The 14,227-nt window shown below is 44.1% G+C and overlaps 1 long non-coding RNA gene across 1 annotated transcript; it reads right to left on the reverse strand.

The window, feature by feature from the left end:
- Positions 1–117: 117 nt before the first annotated feature.
- LOC308612064 lies at positions 118–3,584 on the reverse strand. Its single transcript, XR_014015062.1, has 3 exons — positions 2,604–3,584; positions 2,094–2,284; positions 118–601 (listed from the first exon to the last, which is right to left on the reverse strand). It is a non-coding gene; the product is annotated as an uncharacterized lncRNA (long non-coding RNA).
- Between the last annotated feature and the right edge of the window lie 10,643 nt (positions 3,585–14,227).

A 14,227-nucleotide genomic window follows, 5' to 3' on the forward strand; every position in this document is an offset into this window, starting at 1 on the left:
CAGTGAGAGGCCCACATACCGCAAAAAGAAAAAAAAAAAATAAAAATAAAAAAATAAAGTATAGCATATGGCAGTTCACAGAGCACTTTCATGTCACTTATCTTTTTTTTTTTTTTTTTTTTTTGCGGTACGCAGGCCTCTCACTGTCGTGGCCTCTCCCGTTGCGGAGCACAGGCTCCGGACGCGCAGGCTCAGCGGCCATGGCTCACGGGCCCAGCCGCTCCGCGGCATGTGGGATCTTCCCGGACCGGAGCACGAACCCGCGTCCCCTGCATCGGCAGGCGGACTCTCAACCACTGCCCCACCAGGGAAGCCCCCCATGTCACTTATCTTATTTAAGCCTTACAGCAGGGTCAGAGAGCTTATGGAAGCAGCCAAGTAAGAGATGCAACAGACATGAGGGAAAAATTCTACTTTTCAATCATATGAATGCACAAAATGGGTACATTTATTAAAGTAGTTGGCCTTTACTAAGTAGGTTTCAGCCACTATCCAGAATATAGGAAAATACTCTTACCTGCTCCCACCACCAGTTTTTCAAGCACCAGGGGCCATGTTGTAAATGTTGCTAGAAGATCAGGATAAGACCACAGGGTGTACACTGTCCAAGAAGAGAGCCAGAAAACACTTACTGCCCAAAAGTCAACCCCCTGGGGAATGGCAAAGCCAAACACTAAGGCCACATTAATCAACATGTAGAAAGAAACTCAAGTCAAAGCTAGAGAGAAGGTTGTAAGGGGATGCCCAAAGAAGCTGCATTCTTTTTTTTTTTTATTAGGTTACCCCAAGTTTGTGAAGCGGTTTATATGTTATATGCTATTTACTTGAGAATCCTTGCTTCCTTTAGCTTTAGAGACCTGCATTCTTTACATATTTATACTGGGCTCTTTGCAGTAGTTTCTCTCAATCTATGATCTTGAGAAGTTATCACTTTTACTGGTCGGAAGACACATGAAGTGAGCTACAGCTCTAAGAGTCTGTTTAGCTGCCAAAGTTGGATATTTATGTGTAAGGCTAAAACTAGTGATGAAGTGAACATCTGCTTTTGCCTGTCCAGTATCCGTTTTCCCCTCTCTGGGAACGGAGTGCCCCTTTTCCTGTGGGAAAGACATTCCATATAGTTTACATCAGGCTGACTCCCTTCTCAAAGAGGCTGCAGTCTTGAAGAAGGCGGAGACTTAAGAAACTGGGTGTCACTTGAGACTTGGAGGCACCTATTGTTCCACCTGGACGGCAGCAGCCAAACATGGCCATAGTGGATAAAAGTAGGGACAGAGCCCCAACGAGGATTCCTTTTATGTCCTCAGAAGCAAGTAATCCGAAACCAGGGCACCAGCCTGTAAGAAATTCTGAAACTTTCCCATGTTTCTTATTTTTATTCTCTCTGTTTCCACAGGGATTAGCAGTAAAACCCTTAGATCAAAAAGGGCTTGTATGTGTACAGCAGCAAAGCAGGGTGGGGGTAGGGTGGCCTGGGGTAGGAGACTGCACTGCACTGCTGCAGCCAAGCTGGGAGGAAGAAAAGGCCCCGAATGACAAAGTAGGTGTCCGCAGCCATGGAAAAGAGAAAAGGACACTGCCTCTCTGAGATCTGTGACAAAGAAAGCAAGCAAAGTATCCTGAGAGCCAGACAAGAGCCTAAGAAAGAATCCCTGTGAGACATCGCAACCAAAGTCCACCACTAAGACAGCTGGGTATGGAGTTTAACTAACCCAGCTTCTTTGCCATCACAGGATCTCTTCAGTATCTTAAGAAAATTCCACTCGTAAAAGTTTTAAGAAGCATTTTTTACATGTCCTGAAACTCCACCCTTTTCACGACCTCTGCTCCAATCCCTACTTAACCCACTAGAAACCAGTGTTTCTTCACCTCAGAATTTCCCTTGGCAACCACCCTCTTTTTGTGTTAACCCTTTTTCCCCCTCACTTCTATAGCAGTTTCTGATCTTGAAAGACCCAATTCTAGGGACACTAAGTCCAAAAAGATTCTTAGGGAGATTTTGCATTTATTTGTTTTAAGGAAGACGGATTAATGGAAGAAACAGATGTTAGGCAAGGACCATAGTAATGGCCATCTCCATCCCACTGCCATACCTGTCGGATATAGAGTTTTCTCCAGTTCAAATAGGATGGGGTTACCACCACGCACGTACACAGTCACTGCATCCCCTCTGTGAGCATACAACTTCACAGTGTTGAGTTCTTCCTTTCCAGGTACTAACTCAGAGACCTGATCCGTTCCAAGAGTGGGGAAAGCAGCTGTCACCTCGGCCCGAAGCTTCCTCCTGCAGAGAGAGCGCACACACCTGGTAGGTATGCTGCCCGGATGGATTCCAATAAATACTGAGGACTCAAGACTTACTATACGGGCTTCCCTGGTGGCGCAGTGGTTTAGTGTCTGCCTGCCGATGCAGGGGACACGGGTTCGTGCCCCAGTCCGGGAAGATCCCACATGCCGCCGAGCAGCTGGGCCGTGAGCCATGGCCGCTGAGCCTGCACATCCAGAGCCTGTGCTGCACAACGGGAGAGGCCACAACAGTGAGAGGCCCGCGTACTGCAAAAAAAAAAAAAAAAAAAAAAAAAAAAAACAAAAAAAAGACTTACTATACAATCACGAGGCCCAAGAAAAAGACTGGTTGATGATGCCGTATTCTCACTCTTCCAAAACCTCCCATTCTCTTTCTCATCCAATGTCTCATCTATTTTCACATGTTCCTGGGGCATGTCTTTCCATTTTACAAAGAGAGGGAAAAACTGAGATCCGGTAAGCGACCCAAGTTAGCCTGCCACTGGAAACTAAGCCCTGCCTTCCTGACTCCACACATAGCTCCTGGACCCACTCCTTTCTCATCTATGCTTGGCCAATCTGTCAACTTATGATTAAACAGCTCTGCTAGGGCACCAAGAATGACAACTATAGAACACTGCCTCCAAAATTCCCAAGGTGACACCTTCATTTGCAAAACTGAACAGATACACTTCTTACCACATGTGCCTTATCCCCTCTCACCTCACCCTCCACCTGTCTCTCCTGCCAGTGGTAATCACTAGACACTTCTTCTCGTATGCTTGTAGTTCTCTGTGCCCCATCTAATCTCTCCCAAGGGACTCAAAGCTCTTGGTAGGGCAGGGACCCCGTTTTCCTTCATTTTGGCATCCTCCACGACACCTTAAACAGACTGCAGTCAATACGCGCTGATTGAATTATACGCTTTCTCGTAAACTCACTAAAATATCCAAAAGACAGCCTGGGAGATAAATCAGGCCTCCTCTCCATCTTCACTCTCAAAACACGTCTAACTCACCCTTGCTCGCCCCCCGGAGTCCCTTCTCCGGCTGTACCCCTCGGCCTCCAGCCCAGAAAAGGCTGTGAGCCAGCCGAGCTTGAGAGATGTCTGGGTGCCCTGGTGGGCAGAGCAGGCTCTTCTCTCCCTCACCTGTCCGACCCCCTGATGGCCGTGTTGGACTTGACCCGAAAGGCCTTGGCAAACATGTCTGCTGGAGGGGCCTGGGGAAGAGAAGGAGACCACAGCAGCCAGGGACTGTCAGCAAAGCGCGAGCACGGCAGCTTCCCAACCCGCAGTCCTGGGGCAGCCATGCTTGGGCCCGGCTGGGAAAAGGGCCCGGCTGGAAACCGGGGCCGCGCAGCTTCGCGGCCACCCCTAATGGCAAGGCTGGGAACAGATGCATGGGGGGCGGGGCCGGAGAAGGCGGGGCGGATCCCTGCGCCGAGCGGTGCACCCTTTCGCCTCACCCCTTACGCCCGGCTCTGCGCCTAGGCGAGTGGCTTGAGCGGGTGCGTCTGTAGTATCTCTGGGGCCAACAGCGATTCCGTTCATTTTTACTCCATCAGCGTTCTAGTGTGTTGAGTAGGAGCTCTGCCAGCTCTCATTCCATGCAGTTTAGTTCAGCTGGGCAAAATTAATTGAACTCGTGTTTTCTTAAACTTGCAGGCCTCTTGAATGGTTTTCTTCAGGGCTTTTGTTTCTTAAGATCTTTACATTTTATTGCACACTTGGGGCCTCAGCTAGAATTCTTTCCGAGATTTTCTCCTTCCTGTTTTTTAATTTACATGAGGTGATAATAACAATAAGAGGGAATCCACTTTAGTCCGAGGTTTGACCTCCTGTTAAGAGGAAAAAACTATACAAATGATCTTCAAATCTGTTATTTAAATTTTTTTTTTTTTTTTTTTTTTTTTTTTTGCGGTATGCGGGCCTCTCACTGCTGTGGCCTCTCCCGTTGCGGAGCACAGGCTCCGGACGCGCAGGCTCAGCGGCCATGACTCAGGAGCCCAGCCATTCTGCGGCATGTGGGATCTTCCCGGACCGGGGCGTGAACCTGTGTCCTCTGCATCGACAAGCAGACACTCAACCACTGCGCCACCAGGGAAGCCCTAAAACGTTTTTGGTTAAAAAACCCCACATTTTTGGACCTTTTTAGGTACCTTTTGCATTCAGGCATTATTTGAGGGGATTTTGTTTGCAAAGCAATTTTAAAAACTCAGAGTGCTTATAAAAAAACTAATTTTGAGGCATAGTAAAATCAAATTATGGTTTGGCTTCTCCCTAGCAGTTTGATCTTGGGCCAATGGCTTATCCTTTCTGAAACTCTTACATTCTCTGTAAGATGTGGAGGTAATACCTACTTCACTGGGCTTCTGTGAGAAACCACTGAGATAACGCATGTGATATATTGCAGGGTGCTTTGAAATTTTCCCATAAATGGTAGATATTAGTCCAAAACAAACAAACAAAAAACAGTCTCAGGCAGGGGTGAGGGATTGGGTTTCCCTGAAAGGGACTGCTGTGTACCCTGGAGACAAGGATTTAATCACCTGGGGTCCTGGCCCCTACTAAACTTAATTTTGCTAATGAAAATTTCAGAGCAGAGTGTCCATCCACCAAGAAAAGAAAAAATCCTGATTGCTTTAATTTGGTGATACAGTCACACAGAGGAGAAGTCCATCTGGGCTATAACAAAGATGAGGCCTTGCACAGTCTCTGTCCACCACCATCTGTGCCCTTAATCTGGGGTCAGCCACAGCTCCATCTCCTCCTGCACTTCTGACCCACCATGCCTTTATTCTGAACCACCCCAGCCATAAAGCCAACGTCAGAGGAGCCCAGAGGAGGAGAGTGCCACAGATCCTTCTCTGCTTGGGCCCCCACCCAGCCACACTCGGGGGGTGTGATGCCAGACTCTGTGCTGTTGACCAGGCCTGTTGCAGTACAGCCATGGTGGAAGCAGTCTCTTTCCACGGAGCCGAGGAAGGTTATTCAAGGGCATACTAGAAATTTCAAGCTGTGAAAACTATTGTACACACCATATATCCTGGCTAAGAAGGCACAGATTAGCAGCCTAAAAATTAATTCATGGTTGACAAGTAGGAGCCAAGACCCAAGGGGATGCTGTACACAGCATCCTGCCTCCCTATTGGCAGAGCAAGATCTCCCTTTCCCCAGGAGGGTGCCATCCCAACTTCTCTGCCTGCATCAGGGACCTGTGTGCTCCCTGCCGGTGGCCCTGTTGCTAGGCAAGCTGGCTGAACCCTGAGTCCAGCAAGCCTAGATTCTTTAACTTTCCCTTTGTGGCTCCAGTACAGCCCCACAGGGCTACCAACCTGCTGCCCACTCTTGGGTAAGCTGCAAACACAGGCTCTCTTTGATTTATGATTTGTATAAAAGGAAAGGTAGAAGTTAGAGTCCAGAGGGTAGAGCCAAGAACTGTCATTCACAAGACTTCAGCCATAATCAAGGAACCGGCAACACATGCCTTGATGCATTTCGTATTAGCTATAATCAGTGACTCCATTTTTCTCCCCTTTGAGGAGTGTCTACAATGGTTACAGGTGGTTATAATATGCCTGTCCCAACACTGAATGTCAAAGTTGTTTGGGGCAGAAAGCTTGTGTCTTTTGTTCACAGATCTTCAGATCAAGAACTGTACTCAAGCAGCTATACTCAAGGAAATACACCTGAGGCTCATTATCCACAGCTGGACCTGATTTCGATGATGAGATCCTTCATTTTGAGCAGATAAAGGAGTGAAATTTGAGGGGACCTGGGGAAGAAGTTAATATGTTTTGCATTTAAGAGGCACATGCGTCATTGAAGGGCAGAGGGTAGATGATGGTAGCCAGACTCCAAGAGGGCTCTCAGTGGTCTTCATGTGCTTATGTGGTCCCCTCCCACATGAGACCAGGGCTGACTTCTGTGACCATTAGCATATGGCCAAAGTGATATTGTGTGACTCCTTATGGCTAAGTCATTGCCATTTCTACCTTGGTCTCCGAGATTTCTTGCTCTGGGGGAAAGCCCCCACCATCTTGAAAGGACACTCAGGAAGCCCTGTCAAAAGGTCCGTGTGGAGAGGAACCCATCTCCTAGCACCAACTTGCCAGCCATGTGATTGAGCCACCTTGGAAGCACAGCCTCCAGCCCTGGGCAAGTCGTCCCATCCCACATGCTTTCAAGCCTCCCAGCTGAGGCCCCAGCCACCAGGGATCAGAGACTAGCCATTCCACTACGCCCTGTCTCAAGTCCTGATCCACAGAAGTCATGAGATGGTAAATAGTCACTGTTTTAAGTTATTAAGCTTGGGGATGGTTTGTTATGATGCACTGGATAACTAATACAGGAACCCAAGCATTTCTCACTCCCAGTGCATCCTGAGATAGCCAGTTGGTCCATGTCACTGTGATTGAAGCCACAACTGTGTACAGTCCAGCTCTTCTCCCAGGAATTCATCCTCCACTGGCTCTTTTGCTTACGATGTGGAAATTGAAAACCTAAAAGCCTAAGATGTTGAACTCACAGTATAAAAGGGGGACACAGGAGGCAAAGATACGCACATCGGATGCTTGCACTTGCAAAATAAAACCACAAGGCAAATTTGAAGAAGGCAGAGTTCCACTATGCCCAGCTCAGCACTGATATGTTGCCTGGTATTCAGGGATAGGTGGGTGCCAGCCAAGACCAGAGCACCCAGTCTGAGAACAGCTGCATCCACTTCCCAGCCAGCCTGACACACATGCCCTGGGAGCCCTGAGCTGCCCCCTGCTTCAGCACGGTGAGGACTTTCTTTGTGAGTTTGATGCCCACCTGTCCTTTCTCTTTACTTGGGACTGCTCAAACTAGATATTCAGCTGGGCTTTTGAAAATCCCCTTTCCTCTTCATTGCCTCCCCCAAACTCACACACCCAAAAGCTAATGAACCTGCGCGATCCCAGGTGAGGCCTGTAGGAACCCTCAGACACTGGCAATTGGGCAAAAAAAGAGTTGTATAGCTGCTCAGAAGTAAAATCTTTTACATCTCAGAAAGTTACAGTTATTTCCTTGCCTGGGATAGATCTGGAAGGGACTGATCTAAGGTTTCTGTTGTAGAAACCTGTCGTTGGAAACCCTCAGAACCTAATAGACTCTGGGAAAACACCACAGATGACCTGCATTCCCAGGGACCTTTGAGCTCGGAGCTGGATGTCTGTGGTGAGGAGGAAGGAAAAGCCAAGGGCATGGGGTGACTGAGGAGGAATGGAAGCCCTGCAGCCAGCTGTGGGCTTCTTATTGTGGCTGTAAGAGGGAAGACCAGGCAGGGCACAGGCAAAGTCTAGATGCAAAGCCCTGGGGCTGAGTCAAGATGCTTCCTTAACTTCAAAGTCAGGCTTTCACATAGTACCAGACCCTTAGAGAAATGTTCCTTTGTAACCGATGCCTAATGTACTTCTGGATCCTGTGATCAAACCTAGAGCTAGAACTGCCCAGATCACACAGCAGAGGCTGTAGATGAAAGAGGCTCAGGGGACAAGTGCTGCAGGTATATTGCTGAATGTCACAGTTCCTCTGGTTCTGTGCTGTCCACAGCAAAGCCAAGCCCAGACAGGCTGGGTTTTGTCTATCATTTCATTTCGAGAGGACTTGAAGGCAAGAGAATTTCTAGAATCTGGGATTGGGCAACACTTCTGGAGTATGGGAAGGCTGGATGTTTAGGGGTGGATATCCAGAGAGGGGAAACTCTGGGGAAGAAGGGCAGGAACATGGGCTTCACGTCTGCAAGCGCTGATGTCTGCTTCCTTTGCTTTGGAAAGAAGCAGATGAACATCTTTGCTCAGGTCAGTGATGTCAGCCCAGCCTAGGGTTCAGGTCCAGCCTTCAGAGAGCCTGTAAATTAAGGGTGGGGACAGGATTTGACCCAAAAGTATCTGTTACAACTAGTCACAATGCCCCATTGCCCTGCTTATCTACCAACTCCACTGTCCCTCAGGCTACACAGGATTAATGACAGGGAAGAACACCGTGTGACAATGGAGGCAGAGACTGGAGGAATGCAGCCACCAGCCAAGGAATGTCAAGGGTTGCCAGCAGCCCCCAGAAGCTAGGAGAGAGACATGGAACATAGCCTCCCTCAGAGCCTCCAGAAGGAACCAACCCTGCTGACACTTTGATTTTAGACTTCTGGCCTCCTGAACTGTGAGAGAATACATTTCTGTTGTTTTCAGCCACCCAATTTGTGGTAATTTGTTAACCGCAAACAATACAAGAGAAACTAATACAAGCCCTGTGAACCTAACACAAGAGGAGTAAAAACATATGCTCACAAAAAAATCCAAACACAGGGGCTTCCCTGGTGGCGCAGTGGTTGAGAGTCTGCCTGCCGATGCAGGGGACACGGGTTCGAGCCCTGGTCTGGGAAGATCCCCCATGCCACGGAGCAACTAAGCCTGTGCACCACAACTACTGAGCCTGCACTCAAGAGCCCGCTAGCCACAACTACTGAGCCCATGTGCCACAGCTTCTAAAGCCTGTGCACCTCAACAAGAGAAGTCACTGCAATGAGAAGCCTGTGCACCGCAACGAAGAGTAGCCCCCGCTCGCCGCAACTAGAGAAAGCCTGCGAGCAGTGACAAAGACCCAACACAGCCAAAAATAAATAAATTAAATAAGTAAATTTATTTAAAAAAAGATTTTGTAAAACAGGCAAAATACAAATGATATAGCTAGTAGTATTAGTAAGGTTATAAATAAGAATTTAAGCCTAGAACTTCTATTAGGTGCAGCCCAGTATATCCCCAGGTCATCTGACTTAGCCTGTTCTATAACAAGTCTTATCTTTAAAGGAAATTATATATTGGTATTGTTTATAAGGCACCCGACCCAATTTCCTACTGTTATTAGCTAGTTATCCTTCGTATGATTTAATATACTAAAGGAGCCTTTAAACTTGAGCATAGCCTGGTGTTAGCCACATAGATACATACCAGAACTGTGTGAGGTTTCCTTCTCATAAACAGGAGGTTATGGTTTTTGACTGAGATTCCGCTTGGTGTTGTGATTGAGCTTGAGTGACCCTAAAAGAAAATTCATATTTATGGTCAGAGTCGGAGCAGGTATTATTAATTGACCAGGTGTGGGATATCACCTAGTAATATCAATAGTGGCCTAAAGAGAACTATAATTTCTTTCTTCTACAATAAATTTCCTAAGGGCTAACCAATTAGAGCCTTGGAGTGGAGAAATCCACCAAAGTAATCCAGAAGAACTGGATATAGGTAAATAGCCATATACGCCAACAATTGGATTAACTTTACACTCAGTATAAGATTGTGAAATACATTCAGTTCATAAGCAAAGTTGTGAGCAATTATCAAAGTAATTGGTAGACAGGCCTGGTCCAGCATCTTGGGTCAGATGTCTATTTCAGATGTCATCTTCTCATCCTAGTCTGGAAGTTTCTCCTCTGTTTGAGTCTTGTTTTAAGGTGATTTTAAAGTCAGCAATCCTCTCTCTAGGCCAGTCCAGTGTGGGGACACTTTTGGAAACATTAATCCAAGAGCCAATTCCTTTCAGTTTCGCTGTGCATGAGCTAGTTAAGAGTACCTGATAAGGGTCTTTCCATCTAGGTTGGAGAGAGTCCTTTAAATGATGTTTTTTCCAGTATGCATAATCCCTGGCTACAGGTCATGAGGCATCTGATCTTCATCCAAAGATAGATTACTGAGATAAACTTCAGAAACAAATTAGTGTCCTTTTAATAATTCAATTAAACTTTACAATAATATAACATAATAGCAAGGAGCTGAATCGGAAGTGAGGCTTAAGCAGTAAATACAGACCTCAATTAACAAAACTAGAATTTGATATCCACTAAAACATAAATTTTTCTCTCTAAAATTACCCTCATTTTTACCAAATATAGACCAATTAAGATTAATTTGTTTGCATATTAAGTCTAATTTTAATAAACTTGGCCTGATTACTTAGGTAAGTGTAATTGATCATATAGGATCTTTTATATTGGCCATGGGGAACTTTTCATTAGGAGTCTCGGACTGAAGTTTTTTTTAAAAAAGCCCTCTCAGGGACTTCCCTGGTGGTGCAGTGGTACAAAATCTGCCTTCCAATGCAGGGGACATGGGTTTGATCCCTGGTTGGGGAACTAAGATCCCACGTGCCACAGGGCAACTAAGCCTGTGCACCAAAACTACTGAGCCTGCGCGCCACAACTAGAGAGAGAAAGCCCACGCACCACAACTAGAGAGAAGCCTGTGTGCTGCAATGAAGACCCAGCACAGCCAAAAAAAGGAGGAAAATAAATAAATAAAATAAAGTAAATGAATATTAAAAAAACAAAAGACCTCAAGGTCAAGGAAAGCAATGCCAAAGGCTTGTCACAGATTTTGCCTTACAGATTTGGGTGAATTACTCCCTTTTCAAGATCCCCACAATATCACCAGCCAGGAGGTTGCCTTCCTTATTTATCTGATAAGGCTACTGGGAACCTATGAGTTTCCAATTTCTGAAGGAATCAGGTAGACAGAAAAGATAAATGTTTCAATTCTGTTTACAGAGGTACAACTTACCAAATTGCTGTAAGTCATAACTAGCTTGAGGGAAGGGTCTGCTTATGGCTGGAAAACACAGATTAAAAGCCAGTAATGTTTTAGACAGAAACCATAAAAATTATAACCACATTCATCAGTTCACTCAGTCCTATGTAGCTACTCGTTTCTGTTAATAGTTTCATGAAGCCATCCGGTTTTCCAGTAGAATTTTAAAATTTCTTACCCAGTTCAGCAAAATGCTCTAAAAGTTATCAGAAATCTGTACTTGTCCAAAAGTCCTTGCTATGAATCTTCTTGAAGAGGAAGCATTTTTGCAAAGGCATAAGTGTAAGACAATAACTGTCTATGAATGACAAAAGACTTAAGAAGGCACAGTTAAAGACCTGATTACAATGCTATTGACAAAGAAACTTGGTTACTGCTGTGACACTTTAGGACAATAACCAGAATTATGACGGATAAATTTTACCAGGACATACCAGATTTTTAGGAATTTTAGGTAATTTCTAGACTATGTATATTAATGATATTTACCCATGCAATACAACCTAAGAAGATTTATTACTCATTTGACAATAGTTCCCATGTAATTTAACATACCAAATGAACCTAATTAGTTTAATACCTCTCTTTGGGATGTTTCAGGGAGCCCTTTGATGCTAGCTAGAGGTCAAAGTTAGCTAGAGGTCAAAGGAACTTCTTTAGAATTTGATTTGGGAACTTTGTCAAAAAATATCTAAAAGTTTTTAAAACTCTTGGTCAAATAGGATCATAGGTCACTGTGAAACAATGCTTATCCACTTAACCAAAGTGACAAAAAGATTTCAAAGGCAATTACAGACAGTTATAACATGTTACCAGTTAAAGGTAAAAGAAACTTTATAATCTGTTATCAAAAGTGGATCAATATTCTAAGAAAACTGTGTCATCTTAACAGAGAGAAAAACCAAATTCAGGTTTTGCACCAGCTTATTTCTCAAATTCATTTACTCAATTAAATGTATTCTACACTTAGCCAATCCTGACCATGCACAGAACTCTTTTCTCAGGATTCCTTTTCCATAAACCTTCTGTAACTTTCTGTATCCATACTAGTTTGTCCCTTATTTTTTCCCATCCATAAACAACCAGCTCTAGAACAAAATTACATTTTTCCCTTAACAAAATGCAATTCCATTCCTCATACCTTCTTTTACTGAAGACACACATCCTACTTTGCTACTATATGCGGAAATGTTTCCTTTATTATCTCTAGTAGCTTTAATTACGTATTTAATTAGAATTCACAACTCTTAAAACCTTACTTTCTAGTGAAGACTAAGAAGTATGCAATTATGAACTGTTGTTTACATTTTCATTCTGTAGATTGGCAAACATAAATACCAGTAATAATTTCTAAAAAACATGTTTTTTTATAGAAAATATCTCAGTGTGGCCCCAGACATGTTTATTAATAGTCCTTAATGCCTTTAGTTTCCCTGTAAAAGGAAGCCAGTGTTCAGTACCTAAGGTTTCATTATCTTATTTTATTTGGGAATGACCTAGTCATTCAATAAACTTCCATCACTTAGCTTAATTTAGTACAACTCTAAACTTTAAAGTTGCCAAGTATCTGGAGAGAATATTTTTAAGTAGATATTCCTAAAACAATTTTCCTAAAGAGTTCACCCAAAACCTCTTTTCTCATTTACATTTAATTTAGTAATAAAACATTTCAGTATACCAAGTTATTTTTCTTGTGGACAAATTTGCAACAGATATAATAAGATCTTATTTGACTTTTATTAAACCTAGGTACAATAAAAGTATACTTAATGTTGATGACTCTAAGACATGTCTGTATTAATTAAATCTACCGACAAACCTTAATACCAGGTATTAATTTAATGCTGAATATTTCCCAGTTGACATGAACTTGAAATTCATTCTGGATAGTTTCCTTTTTTATTTCTGAGAATTTTTATAAATGCTTAATTTACTTTAAGCCAATTAAGTAGAGCTCATTTGCAAATTAATTTTGATAATACCATCCAAAGGTAAAGACATATGTGCACACATGGACATATAGACAGACACAATCAGAGATCTCATCGTTTTATTTTAAAACTTAGTCATGAATCAGGTGTTACAATATAAAACTCACTACTTTGTAACAGTTAGAATAAGTCAAATTTCAAAAGGCCTCTTTCCTCCCTGTTTTTCTCCTCAGTCTCTGGAATTAGAGATGGTCTAGATAACTGTTCCTGAGAGCCCTGGTCTCAAGGCACAGGGAGAGAAAAGCATGTTCTCCTAGAAGGACCTGTTCCCTCAAGGGTCAGAATTCTGAAAAGATGTTTTATTAAGCCAGCTTTCTCTAACAACTGCATACAAAATAAAAGAGCCCATATTGGCTATTTTCAGGGCAAAGTTTCCCTTTAATTCCAAATAAGTAAGTACTTGTAAATATAAGTTTTGGACATACATAAACCTGGCAGGGGTGTTAGTCAGAGGCTGGCTTTCTGATGCTCCTCATGTCTCTGTTTGAGAGGCTCTATATCCCATTTTAAAGTTGAATTTGTCAGGGGTAAAACTTACTAATGAAATTGTGTGATGGGCCAGTGTGCGGCTTGTGAGCTTAACTCCTCCAGGCATCACCCTAGAGTCGTTTCAGCCCTCTTATGTGGCTCAGTTTCACCCTTCAGTGGTCTAAGACCACTGTGAGTGCTCGGATCACTGAATGGCCAATTCTTATACATGATTCCTGGATGAGCAAGTCTTTTAATTAATGTGTGGATTGCCCTGTGGGACCATTGCACGGTATGAGGACTCTGCCTCCACCACTCCCATACATATCTCAGTTGCCTGAGAAAGCTCTAACTGACCAGGAGGAGTCTTGTCCCTCTTCTTTGGAGCAAAGCTCTCATGTAACATCTTCACTTTTATCCTGACAAATTCTATGAAGGCAGCCAAACTGAGGAAAAGAGTCAGATCAGCTTCTTACCAAACTACTCAGCCCAGACCGCTCAGTGTCTTTAAACTGAGCAAACCCCATTGTTTTTCAGACAGCCCACCCCCGCACACCCCGGAATGTTTCAGCCGGGGGCCAGGTACCTGTTATACACTGCCAAATAAAACTCAGGATCATCAACCAATACAGGAGATCCAAGAACCAGGAGAGACTCACCCAAATTCGTCTGGACTCTCCAAGGAGGTGGATGGACACAAGAGGTCTCTGCTGGTATCAATGTTCCAGTTTCTCCCAGGGTTCAGGTAAAGGAGAGAAGTCTGCTCTGCGTCCCTTCATGGTCACCAAAACTGTCGACTGGAAAAATATGCACAACATGAGAGTTGTGAGTTAAGTTTTATTTGGGGCGAATGAGGACTATAGCCCAGAAGACAGCCTCTCAGA

Source organism: Mesoplodon bidens, assembly GCF_964165515.1.
Source record: "Mesoplodon bidens genome assembly, chromosome: 2".
In the NCBI taxonomy this organism is placed as follows: Eukaryota; Metazoa; Chordata; class Mammalia; order Artiodactyla; family Ziphiidae; genus Mesoplodon; species Mesoplodon bidens.